Source organism: Perna viridis, chromosome 14 (genome assembly GCF_037379345.1).
Source record: "Perna viridis isolate PV_CMFRI_1.1 ecotype Kerala chromosome 14, ASM3737934v1, whole genome shotgun sequence".
Taxonomy (NCBI): Eukaryota; Metazoa; Mollusca; class Bivalvia; order Mytilida; family Mytilidae; genus Perna; species Perna viridis.
The window spans coordinates 7,036,360-7,050,788 of NC_142458.1; positions in this window are offsets into that span (position 1 = coordinate 7,036,360).

Below are 14,429 nucleotides of genomic sequence, written 5' to 3' on the forward strand. Positions count from 1 at the left end.
AAAAAAGAAAATTCAAATCGTAACACCAAGGTTTTTTAATATGATTTGTGCTTACTGATGGAATTTTAAGCGAGGCATGAAAGAATATTGACAATCCTATTTTCGTGCGCTTTTTTTATCATTTCTGCAATCGGATTTAATTTCTATTTCTATGTTTTGGGTTTTAGTACTTCTAGTACATGTATACAGTTTGTATCAAAATGTCTAAGTATTTGGTCCCAACGCTGCTGATGAGAGGTTACTCATTTACGGTGTACAGCATACCGAAATTTGCAAAAGTTATTTGATTGGTGTTTTTGTGTCTACTTTAATTTATTTATTTATTTTTTACTTCGAGTTCATTTAATAAGTCAAAATTACTTAAACAAGCTTTAGTGTAATCTCTTTGCCTTTTAGGCACAGAAATTAAATCAAATATCCCACCCAACATCTGCTATGATTTTTGATTGTATGGAATGAAAAAAATGAATTGTGTACAATATACGGCTGAAGTATACTTGTAAATGACAAAAATATCGTTTATTAGTTCAATGTTGCGTTGAAAAAAAAGTGGTAAGTTCAATTAGTTCTTGGGCTTGGAATGTCCACCGTGCCCCGACCCCCTCAATTTATCGCCAAAGAATATTCTCAGATTCTTTTTTAGTGTAAGGCTATATATGTACCCCACTGACACAAAAAGCCAAAATTTCTGTGACTGAATTGTTCGAGCGTCTTAGTCTTCCTAAGGCATCGCCTGTAAAGAAACTTAATATTTAAAGGTATCATCGTGTAGCCCAATGTCTGAGCTTTTGCTCAGTTACCTACAAAATGCGGTAACATTAAGGATTTGGAGTAAAATAAATTGATGTACCCCTACCCCTGCGAAAAATCGCTTAAATTGACATATTTTTCAATCTCAAATCCCTTCGAGCATTTATGCTTCAGTAAAAAATTGCTTCTTTGATATTTTCTGTTAAGTACTATAACAATTGTAACTTCTGGTTTTTTTTATGACTTTTGGCAGTTTTCATAACCAGAATTTGTCTTACACTACATCAGTGTAATGAATGGGGGAAGGTTTTGTTAGGGAAAGATAATTCACATTTACACATGCGACGCTATCATAATCAAGTTGAACGAGGGTCAAAACGAAAAAGTTCAGAGGTAAATGATACTCAAATTAAACAACGTTTGACGACAAAAAGACACACCCGAAAGATTTTATGATCTTTCTGTTGTTACTGTGCGTAATATTCCAAAATTCAGACCGAAATTGAGGACCTATCAAGTCACATGTAAAGAACTATAGGTTCGAAATTTGTCAAAACTCTTAACAAGTTTACAGCTAGTGTTCAGTTCATTGATCATAGCATTTATGAAAACCAAAGGATCTAGTTTGAATGTCCGTCCAGTGTCCCGAGTTGAATTTTTATAAACTATACCATTTATAAACTCTCTACATAAACGCTCTTGACAGAAATAGAAAATGTTTTACAGTCATACTAAGAGTTTGTACTGGATAGCTCTTTAGAAATAGAGAAAACACACGTAGATATGTCTAGTGGAAGAGATAAAAGCATACCTATGTAGATTTGGATCGCTTCTTATCAGAGAAAAATGTACCATACGAATTCAAAATAGAGATGGTTTAAGTTGTATCAGAGCCCTAGTAACAGCCAAAGCTAGACTTCATAAGAACAAAGACTAGGATGGAATACATATAGGATATAAGATCCAACAGTTGGCCCGAGTATTACATCATTAAGCAAATGTTTCGATCAAAATATGTGGCATTGACGAAGTCTAGCTATTTCAAACAGTTTTGGAAAGTATACAAATAAACATGTTATCACAGGATCGTTTATATAGTATCATTTACGATGGACCACAATAACACATTAAGATATATCTTTATTTTCGCGATTAGCATTATGATGTTATCAACAGCATGCCGGCATTTCTAAATCGGAGCCACTATTGTCATTCATGTTACAAAGGATACCAACACTCAGAGCAACACCGATGTAACAAAGTTTCTTCAGGTCATAAGATTCACGATCAGAGGGCGACTGGATCTATTGTGCTGATTGCAATTGCTATTTCAAAGGGACAGGCTGTTACGAATGACATACAAAACAAACGAAGAACGGAAACTCGACGTGCAGATCATACTACAGATGTTGGCTATGTAATCAAAAAGTGAATGAAAAAATGCACAAAAATAAATGTGGTGAGGTGTACTGTAAAGATGCAAATATAATTTCGATGATTATCTTTGCTACATGCGTCCTGTGGTAGATGAAGTCAACAATACATCTGACTCGAAAGAAACAGAAATGACAACGAAACATCTTTTTTGATTTGAATGTACACAAGAATTGATTCAGTGTTATGCAGGGTATCAGAATGATCATGAAAAATACGGATTTAATTGTATAAACTGTGATAAATCAAGCTGTGGTACTTACAAACATAGATCAAATCTATGCGTCACACACAAGGCCTGATTGAACTGTTATAACAATGAGGTTTCCTCTGCTGGTGATTGTGAACATTGCGATAAAAACGTAATGTTTTTTGCTGAATACAATGCTGTTGATGACATTTGCATATGGTTATTTTATGGGGAACAAAACGGTGCTATATCACAATTTCAAAGGAAATGATTCGTTTCCTGTACTTAAGTATTTGTTCGACAATGCAATCATACCAAAGATCGTTCTAAGCGGTGCAAAAAGTATGTCTGACGAAGTACATACCAGCATGCAATATTCGGATGATTGATTCGATAAACTTTCTACCTTTTTGCGTTGTCAGAAATTCTAAAAAATGTTTGAGCTGAAAGAGATTGCGAAAGTATACTTTCCGTACCTGTTTAATAGGAAGGAAAACCGTGACATTGTAATGTCACATCTTCGAGATATTAAATTCTACAATCTGAAAATTGTGATATAAACGTGTTCCAATAGCATGGCTGTTTTTGGCACTGTTGCAGGAACTGTTTTGCTCGTAACACTTTTAATTCAGTAAATCAAATGACGATCTTTATCAGCGGACCTTAGACATAAAGCATTTTCAAGAAAATAAAGGTACATAAAGGTTACATATCAACCTGGAAATGTGAATTTCATCTTGATATTTCGAATAATGTCGATACCAAAGGTTTCGTGGACAAGGTTACTCCATTGGAACCACGAGATGCATTTGCTGGAGAAAGAACAGAGGCATTTTAAGTCTTGTGATTTGATACATCGCATCTACCCAACAGAAATTGAGATAAAGATACTACAGGCACTTTGGGGGCTGAGAAATCTCATTTCTTGACAAAAAGGATGGTAAAGGAAAACTTGACCAAACTATACGACAAAAGTTATGACTTTTCATTCAAAAGTGTCAACTTTCCTTTCATCTGTGGCAACATCTCTTCAGCACCTGCATATGGAGTGTTTATATCACAACTCATACGTTGCTTGCCGCAGACCTTTTGTGTCGAGCTAAAATTTAACAAATAGGCTTCTGAAACAGGGTTATGTTGCTACAAGATTGAAGTCATCATAACAGAAGTTTTATGGTCGTCATCATGAACTCGTGAATCGTTATGGTGTATCTATCAACACCATGAAAACTGATTTCTTCAACAGGTCATAGTTTTCCTTTCCTCGTTTGTTTCCCCCGACTTGACTTTTTTATGAGCAACTCGGCGGGTGTTTCTAGAAAAGCAGGGGACGCTTATCCTAACGTTGCACCTGGTGCATGCTCCCAGTTTTTAGTGGAGTCCGAGTTTCCCCTTTGCTTTTGTTACTATGTATGTATGAATTTGGTTACTTTAACTTTCTGTTCTTTGTTTTGTATGTCTGTTTTCATGTCTGGTCTTTGTCCCTGGATAACATTCTTTTGATTACCGCTATAACCTTGATTTCCTTGATTACGGAAAGCAGTATTAGGACATCAAGAGTGATTGTTGAAAACTTTGAAAATGTCTCTCAATATGTAGGGCATGCGCTTAGACTCACGAACATAGTACATGCTTACATTCAAAAGACGATAGAGAGATCATGAATACTTGAGTTACCGATGAAGTTAAAATCCCATTGCCAAAAGTATATTGTAAACAAGATTTATGAAGTATGGCACTTTAACAACATTGCACAGTACGACACCAGGTCCCAATCTGGTGGTATTTTCACTGAATACATCAGCACGTTTCTTCTTAAGTCGGAATTGAGGATGATAGACAAAAATATATCGATGACTACTTTGAGAAAAAAGGAATCAAATTGGAATGTGACAAAATTGAGAGAAAAATCATAGGCTACGTTCATTGGCAAATTTAATGCTAAATATCTTCTGGGAAAAAATTTGGAGAGTGCTCAAATTTACCGAAAATTTAATATGTATCTAGCAATGTATTTTGATATCTTAACAAGTGTTTAGAAAGAAGTCAATTTCGTATTTGACGAAGTTGTGGAAATTAGATGGAAAAACAAACTAAATTAGTTGAAATATCAGGACGAACCAGTGTCGTATTTGCTGCCTATACTACCAAGCAAGCCAGGTTAAAACATTATAGCTATCTACAGAAATTGTATCAGAGAGTTCTGTATGTTGATAGAGATTCAATTACATTTGTTACCACTGAAGAAGACTGGAAACCTTCTCTAGGTGATTAATTGAGTGAGTACTAAGAATACATAACCAATTCACCCCCAAATCAGCATATATTACTGATATGACTAAAGACTGGTATATAATATTCAGCACAATAATAAAGCAATATTTACCAAAATGTTTTCCGTGCATCTAATTTTCTAATTTCAATGTTATGTAATTTGTCTTATTAAAGCTGGTCAAAAGTAAATATTTACACAATTACCCGTAGAGGTTTCTGGAATTAAATTCTGCCCTAATTATATAATATAGTACGATTCCATATAAAAGAAACCCCTTTTCGAGGTATCCACATGGTCCTATGTTAAATTGTATCCCCGTCTAACAGGGAAGACTACTTAAGTTGATTGATTTGTAATTTTATATCAAACATTTAAAGCAATCTGTGGGGAATTAAATATTTGAATAAACAATGTATTACTTTCCATCGCAGGTTTATCTCGGCTTTTAAATCCACAAAGCCTTAAAACATACAAAAGTTGCATATTATTTAAAATATTACTTTGAGAAGTACTGTGTTTGTTAAGTTATGATACAGATACGATCTGAAATGCTCGTAAAGGTATAAAAAAATAGCCGGATTTTGGTAATAACCAAACTACAATTTCATTCTTTAACATCTGTGACGCCTACTCATCAGCAAAGCACGAGAAGCTGCAGAAGCCAGACATATTTCACAGGGGCCCATTTTATTTTCTTTTTCGTTGTTGGATGTTGCCTTTTTCTCTTTACTTTCGATTGTTTTTTTTTTGTTTTGTTTTGTTAAATGGCATAAGCTCACCTGGCCCAAAAATTGAATATAGGGATTTCTGCATATATATTTGAAAACCATTAGGTCCAACCTTGGTATTAATATTCCTTAGAGTGTTCTGCTTAGAACGGATTGGGGATTTTTGATCCATTGAAAAACATGGCAGTCGTTACCAAAAATCTACATCGGGTCAGACAGAAGTTGTTTGCATCTATCTCCAAAACCATTAGGTTTAGCCTAAATCTGAGTAAAATTGATCAGCTTGGTGAGATATTTCTGCAGTTACATTTTCATGTTTAATTGTTGGAGTTATTGCCCTCTTTGTTTTGCTATTTTGAATATTATTACTTTAAAAAATCTTCTCATAGACTACTGGACAAAATTTTATGACATGATTATTCCTTAGATATGAGCGCGGTGGAAATTTTGATAGAAAAAAAATCGTGACCACTTTATTAAAATAGAATTCTGTTTATCGAGCGGGGTGAGCGATTTTGGCTCTTTAGAGTGTATTTTGCATAAAATAATTATCAAGACAGGCGATTCTTTGTGTCCTACAATGTTACTGTTTCAGAATTGTCCGGCTCTGTCTTGTTCATCAAGAACTACGTGGTTTTTTTAAGCTACGAGAACAGCATTTTGTACCCACGGGTAGTCGTATTATTTTTAATAAAACAGTATCAGTAATTTTATGAGGGTGTTTTGTGCTTTGTTCAGGTGAAAAATGATTGAAATTGTTCGTTTAGTATGAATGATTCAATATGGATAAGCACATTTTCGGAAACGTCGATTCTTCGAGATCTGATTGATTTGTAAATTTAAATCTTTTTTTTTTTTACTTTTAATCATAATTTTTTAATTCATTCAAGTGCTTTTACATTTATTTTTAAATCACCACAGAATAAAACATATTAAAAACTGATGAACATTTTTTGCATGTAGCTCAATTGTCTGCAAACTTGATTTTGACCATGCTAAATCTGTCTCTTTTACAATAATATTGTATGGTGGTGTTCAAAAGGAAGATAAATGTTGTTTCGTTCCGAATTGAAAGAGACACATTAGGTATAGATACCTATGTATGCATAATACTTGACCGACTTTATTAGCCATGTTAATCCGTGTTAAAATGAAGTTAAATATCCTTAAATATCGGATAATGCATGCTTCTGTGCTACATGTACATAGGTAAATAAGAACGTTCATAAGGTGTAATGCAGACGAGAAAGAGTGATCATATTAGAGACTTAATGCAATTATAAAATATGTATTTTTAATTTCTGTAATATAAAGATTTAATGTTTTCTTTTAATCTTACAATAGTTTTCTCAATTGTTTTATGTTAAATGAAATATTACAAATACATTAACAATCAAACTCATTTTCATAAAAGGTAAATAACACCAGGAGTGCAATCTCATAGCCCATTATAATATATTATGTAAAAAAATTGAAATTGAATTAAGATTGAATTTAGAATAAAAAAAACTTGTTCCGACATGGTGATTTAATTATAAGAGCAAATCTTAATAATCTTTTTGTTTAAAATAAAAAGGTCTTTATAAAATCAACCTTTTACTATAGGGAAATAATAAAAGTATTTATGTGTTAAGTGAACTACTCTCAATCATTTTGTTAAAACTTAAAGCTTATAAGTAAATAAGAAAATGCGATGAAAGCTGTGCATCAGCACAGTATTGAACGACTGAAAAAACCGGAATTCGCTAGAAACATGAAGCATGGACAAGGTGCAGGGTAGGATAAGCGTGCAAAACTTCTGTCTGCAAATGATTTAAACTGGTCATAAATATGTACCATTACTTGTACAAATAACGTTATATGTCAGCGTTATAACCTTTATGACGTGGGTCTTAGGTATGTAGCTGCGTCACTTGCAATTTCAGTGTCAGACTACTTTCATACATCCAGGAGGGTGTGACATTGCTGCTAAGACAGGTGTTTTGCTTTGTTTTCTTTTGTTTGTTTCTTGCTTGTTTTCGCTACAGACTCGGACACAAAACTGTCCGCTCTAAGTATATGCTTTAGCGATATATATTTGTTAGATTCATGAGTTACAATCATCGTGGAGTGTGAACATCTTCCATATCTTGCAATTATGATAGAAATATTCCATACCAGGATTGCAAGATGGTGTTCTTTATTTTAGATTTGATATGAAATTCTGCTCAATTTACTTGGCTAAATGTTACATCTGCATTTTACGTATAATAATAGACTTGATAAACAATTCAGTGGAAGTAATCTTGTATATTCTATTTAATCGAAAGTAAAATATTGTCAAATGTTTTAACCGTGTTTACGTTTAAATTTCTGCCATCATGTAAGCATGTAGAGCATTAAAATATAATTTCCATATCGACAAACTATATATTAATCCTATTGACTATGTTTTAAGAATTTTCGTCAGTTTCCTTAATATGACATAAAGATCTCGTGTTGGGGAAAACTTCTATACAGTGAGTAATGTGATAATATACAAATAAATGCTAGGAAGGATTCAATACGGAAAGGGGCATGGGGACAATGAGTAATGTGGATGGTTCATGGTGTAAATAAGAAGTTAATAATACACAAGAGCTAAATATATATGTAAGTGACACAGTGAAACTAGCATCGAACTAATTCAAATATTTAATAGTAAGACTTTGAAAGATGTTGTATCTATTCTATTTACTCAAAAATGTGTTATGAAACTCAAAGCAATTATGTATGTGGATATGAGAAAGATGAAGTCATAAATTAAAAAAAGTAGTGACCAATCTATTTTATTTCAACAAATGAAAAAGCAATTGATTTCTTATTACCAACATTCGTATCTTTGACCGCTACACTGTCACGTTATTTTTATTTTTTTTGTCCAAATAAATCTCAGGATACACTGATATGATTCCTATATATCTTATAATCAAACATGATTCCAATCCATTCGAAAATAACAATTCTCAAATTTTCATGTTGGCCAAGTACCTGGCAATTATAATATTTCCAAGTCTTTGTGTAAAAGGTACTCAATTAACATAAGTTATTATGTATTTCCGAATAAACTGCATTTAACAGTGCCTTCGTGAAATAGCTCTCTAATAATTAAAACTGGTCAATTTGCACGAAAAACCATAAACCAAACAGATGGAATACTCACGGGGTTAATAGTCACATCAAAAGAAGTATTGATGATCAGATCTTGTTTGCCCACATTCATTTTTTTGTATCGCGCTAGAAGTCTACCAAGTAGGCTCCTGGAGCAGGGTTATGTTGCTATAAGATTGAAGTCATCACTACAGAAGTTTTATGGTCGTCATCATGAACTCGTGGATCGTTATGATGTATTCATCAGCACCACGAAAACTGATTTATTCAACGGGTCATAGTTTGCCTTTCCTCGTTTGTCTACCCCGGACTTGACTTTTTATGAGCAACTCGGCGGGTGTTTCTAGAAAAACAGAGGACGCTTACCCTATCGGTGCACCTGGTCCATGCTCCCAGTTTTTAGTGGAGTCCGAGTTGCTTATTTACTTTTGTTACTTTATATATATGATTTTAGTTACTTTATGTTCTTTGTTTTGTATGTCTGTTTTCCATGTCTGGTCTTTGTCCGTGGAATATATTCTTTTGATTACCGCTACAACCTTGGTTCCCTTGATTACTCTTTGAATCTATAAAACATATACAGTACTTTTAACATTTATTGTTTAATCTGAATCAGGAAAAGTTTTAATACTAAAGAACTTTTAACTGTTTACATTTTGTCTGAGCTTGTACACTGACTGTTTTAGACAATTCATATATTTCCTTCTGTTAACTGCATCTGATAAATTATTTCCAAATCCTATTTATTTACAGGGTTTATTATGATTTGTTGAATCATGGTGTGCAAATTTCATAAAAAAGTCGGATAAAAAAATCATTTTAATCATCATCCAAACTAGGTGATTTTTCAGATTACACCTTACGAAAACATTTCCCAAATCCTAAATGGTGTGCACGCTATTGATTTTCTAACTATACTTTCTTGTTTCTCGTTTTTGTTACTTTTTCCGTTTCCGTTTTCCGTTTTCCGTTTTTCCGTTTTTTCCGTTTGATTAACATTTGTAATTGATTAGGTAAGGTAAAAACCATAATAGATATAATCGGATAATTAACAAACGTACCTAACGTTCTTACCCAACGAAAAAAATTCAAAAGAGTCAGTATTTTAAATTAGGGTTATCTCCATTATCTCAAATAAGGAATACTTAAAAAAAATTAAACAACATGTTGCTCAGCGTTGTATAGCAAACCTGAATTCTATGCGTATTTCGGTCCAGAGAAAGTATCTTCTTTTGTGTAAAAATCTGGACCCGTCATTTGTTTGACTTATTCTTAATTATTAGCATGATCTTTTGTTAGCCATGAAAATAATGGTTTTATAGTTTATAATGGATTTCTAGATTATTTGCAAGTGTTTTAGGTTTAAGCCTTAGGTTATTTTGACAAAGTGTACAGCTGACAAAACATTTAACTAAATGTAGATACAAGTTAGACTGACAACATGTATCACTATACAGTAAGGTTTAAGCACAGGGACGGTACCTGCTCCAAAATACTATCAAATACGCAGCCATACTAGTATATAGCCTATAAAAGGGTAATCCCAGATTTTACCATTATTAATGAATTTCTACAATCGCTTAAATACAGAATACAGAATATTTCTACACATGATGAAGGTGTACAGGCCCAAATGAGTTTGATTTTCGTGAAATATTGCGGAAATTGGTGACAGTTGTTACACTTAGTCATTTTACTCAGAAATATATGGATCATGGTTTGTCCGGTTATCTCCTCATACAGTTTGGAACAACATCTAAAATATTTTGCAGAATATTTCTACACATGACGAAGGCGTGCAAGGTCACAGAATTTTGATTTTATGAAATATTACCAAAATTGGTGATATATTTATAGTCATTTTCAGTAGAAATAGGACTATATGGCTTTTCCGGCTTTGTCCTCCGGTAGTTTCTGAACTACATCTAAAATATTTTTGCAGGATGTTTCTGCACATAATGATGGCGTGCAAGGTCATAAGATCTTCCTTTTTGTGGAATATTACGGAACTAGGTGATAGTTGGACTTTGTAACTTTTTCAGAAATATACCCCAGTAACAAAGTTAGGGATTTGTTATTGGGGTATGAACATTTTTTATGTGTCCATCAGTCAGTCCAACAGTCTTCTTTTTCTCATCGTAAGTATGTTTGCAGTAATTGGCCTAATTTACTACATTAACCAACAGTACATGGCCTTTCTGAATCTGAAAACCATGTTTTCATACAAAAATAAACATGTTATTAATTTGGCAAATCCAACGAGTGGGGGCATCATTAGTATCTAACAGACACATTTAATTAACTAAAAAAGATATCACTACTAACAAATGACGCAGGGGCTCCTGTGACAAACAGGGCTTCTAGTTTTTTTTTTCTTAACTCTCCCCACCCCTCCTCAATTTGACAAATTTCTTTTAAAATCAATACCAAACCCAACCACTGCATATCATTCGTGATTTGTTGGAATTTAAATAGAAATTGGGGCAGTATACAAGCCTAAGTAGTTAGTATTTCTTTTTAATTAGCCCTCCCCCTTCTGAAAAAACTGTTCCCGGTAAACAGATTTCTGAGAAAAATCAAACTCATTCAAGATTTATCCCTTTTAATCATTCACCAAAGTTTGACCCTACCATTGCATGCGAATCACGTATCATTCGTGTGTTTTGCATTGTACTCAAAATTTACGCAATCTGCAAACTAACGAAAGAGGAATGAATCGAATGTTAATTTGGGATTTGTTGCGTCAAGAAGGTTCGTATCCAGATCTAGAACTTTTCTATTTCAGGACTTTTCTGTGAAACGAAAGATAACTCGAATGTATTTTTATTACTTTTCACATTCCGTCAGTTCGTTAAGTTTGTTATCCGATTATCTCTAATAGGAAGCACCTTTTGGTTTGATAGCAATATTTTGAAATCTGATGAATATCATTTTTTTTTTATTTTGGTGGAAAGATATTGACTTTGTTGATATTAATATGTGCAGATAGAAATATGTTATTCAACCAATCACGGATTAAGAATAATTCAGGTAATCGAGTGATTAGTTTTTTTTATAAAACATGAAAAAATATTGCATACATTTATATATCGATTGTTTTAACTGCATCGACATTTATTATATATTTAGTAAATGATTTCAGAGGACATCCAGTTAGACTTGATAAAGTGAGATAAATCTAATATGATCACGTTGATAAAAGTAAAGTACATATCTGTCCAAGAATTAGAGACAGAGTAATCAAGGGAACCAAGGTTATAGCGGTAATCAAAAGAATGTAATCCATGGACAAAGACCAGACATGGAAAACAGACATATACAACAAAGAACATAAAGTAATTAAAGTCATACATACCAAAAGCAAATGAGCAACTCGGACTCCACTAAAAACTGGGAGCATGGACCAGGTGCACCGGTAGGGTAAGCGTCCTCTGCTTTTCTAGAAACACCCGCCCAGTTGCTCATAAAAGTCAAGTCCGGGGTAGACACACGAGGAAAGGAAAACTATGAACCGTTGAACAAATCAGTTTTCATAGTGCAGATGGATACACCATAACGATCCACGAGTTCATGATGACGACCATAAATCTTCTGAAGTGATGACTTCAATCTTGTAGGCACATAACCTTATTCCAGAAGCCTATTTGTTAGAGTTCTAGCGAGATACGAAAAGTTTGCGTAATTTCGGCAAGTTCTGGCATAACGTATGAGTTGAGATATGAACACTCCATACGCAGGTGCTGAAGGGATGTTGCCACAGATAAAAGGAAAGTTGACAATTCTGAATGAAAAGTCATCACGTTTGTCGTAAAGTTTGGCCAATAATTTTCCTTTACCATTGATTTCTAAGTGGAGGTCAAGATATGAGGTTGACTTTACAGTGTCTGTAGTATCCTTTATCTCAATGTTTTGGGGGAAGATGCGATGTATCAAATCCCCAAAATTAGGAATTTAAAGATAATACGTCATCTATGGAGCGGAAAGTGAGATAAAGGGATCTAGCCTAATGATATTCTTTCTTTCGGATCAATAGTGAGCTTCATAAGAGTGAAGGAATAGGTCAGAAAGTAAAGGAGCACAATTTGTTCCCATTGGAATGCGACCGTTTGTTAAAAACACGTCCACCACACTGGACAAATATGTTGTCGATTAAAAATTCCAGCATTTTGCAAACATCTTCCTCTGGATATTTGGAAGATGATTTGGATTTTTTTCTTACAATGTATGAGGAATCTCTACCAAGAACTATATATTTGTATCTTGGTGTACCATCTTTTTTGGGAAACAAACAACGATATTTAATGATTTTAAGTCGGGGTTTTAACTGAGTATGGGGAATGGAAGTATACAGTGTTGAAAAATCATAGATTTTAATGCTATTATATTCAGATTATAGTCTTTAACTGACTGTCTCCAATAGGTCTTTCGAATTTTCCAGGATTCACATTGAATTAATACCACTACGGGAGTAACAAGTGTTGTGGTAGGACTGCAGACCCTCTTTGACAGTTGTGAGTATAGAAGTTAAAAATTTTGAAAGAGGTTTAGTGGTACATTTTGCAGATCCAGCTATGAAACGTTGTTTGTATGGATTCTTGTGGGGTTTAGGAATCCATTACATAGACGGTAAATCACAATCATCGTCCTTGGTAGAAAGACCAAAAGAGGATAGCACAGATTTATGGTTTTCCACAATCTCTTCTTTGGAGAGTGTGGTAGCATTCTTCATTAGTCAGCAACTGACTATAGTGAAAGAACTGAAATATTTGTGTGTTAAGAGATAAACTATCAGTCAATTTATTTTGAAGTGAACTATAAAAGCAAATAAGGAGATGTGATATAAACTGTGTATCAGTACAGCATTGGACGAATCTCATGATATTCAACTTTTTTCAAATTTTCGACAGCAATCTGTATATTTTCCATTTTATTTATATATTCAATTTTTCACTCCTAACGTCTGGAAGACAGGTTAAGGGAGTTTAAAATTCGGTAAGAATGCCAGCGAAATGTATCAGCATCAACACAAATTGATTCAGCAACAATAAATGAGATCAATTTACTCTCTGTGCTTTCGGTTTTATGCACGACCCGGCGTCACTATAACCTCTTAAATACTGCGTGCTTTTTAAAGAAACATTGACAACTAATTATAAAGTATTTGTTGCGACTCGGCCTGGAAACCACGACCTGCTGTATTAGGGGCGATCATCCTATGGACATTTTGATATTTTGTAAAGCTAATAATGTTAAACATTGCTTCGAAGAAATATTTTTATTTTAACTACAAAATGTACAATAACTCCAATCTCTTGTCTGGCTGATACACCATACAGTCTAGTGTAAGCAATAAGGGAGATTGTTAAGTCATGCAAGGGAACCAAATTTCTTGTTATTCAAAAACTAAACTTGTTATGTTGTTCCAATGTATTCCATTTATGATTGACTGAATTCAGTTAACAGCAAGTTGCATTTAAAGTAGATCTTATTTAATATCTATAGTAGATTTTTTTATTTTGTCTCGTAGATTACATTGAAGAATGAACTTTAGAACTTTAATGTAAACATTAAAGGTAACCGAAATTGCTTTGGAGAAAACTGAGCAAGCTATCAAAAAAAAAAAAACAAAAAAAAAAAAAAAAACATAAAAAAATGATAAATAGAATATTTTCTACATTTATGTAAAGAACATTTAACTAACATTCTTTTTTTTTCAAAACGAAAACTGCAAGTCACTGAATTTTTTCTTGTAATATTAAAAAAAACCCTTGAAATTCCCATTAGATTTATTGCAAACATTTTCCTGCTTATTATCTCCCCTTTTAATGTCAAAAAGTCTTTTAAAATATTTTGACATCGTTTTAAAAATTATTGGTTCATTGAATATGTACGTGTCTGTATCATTTCGCAGGATGACAGAAAA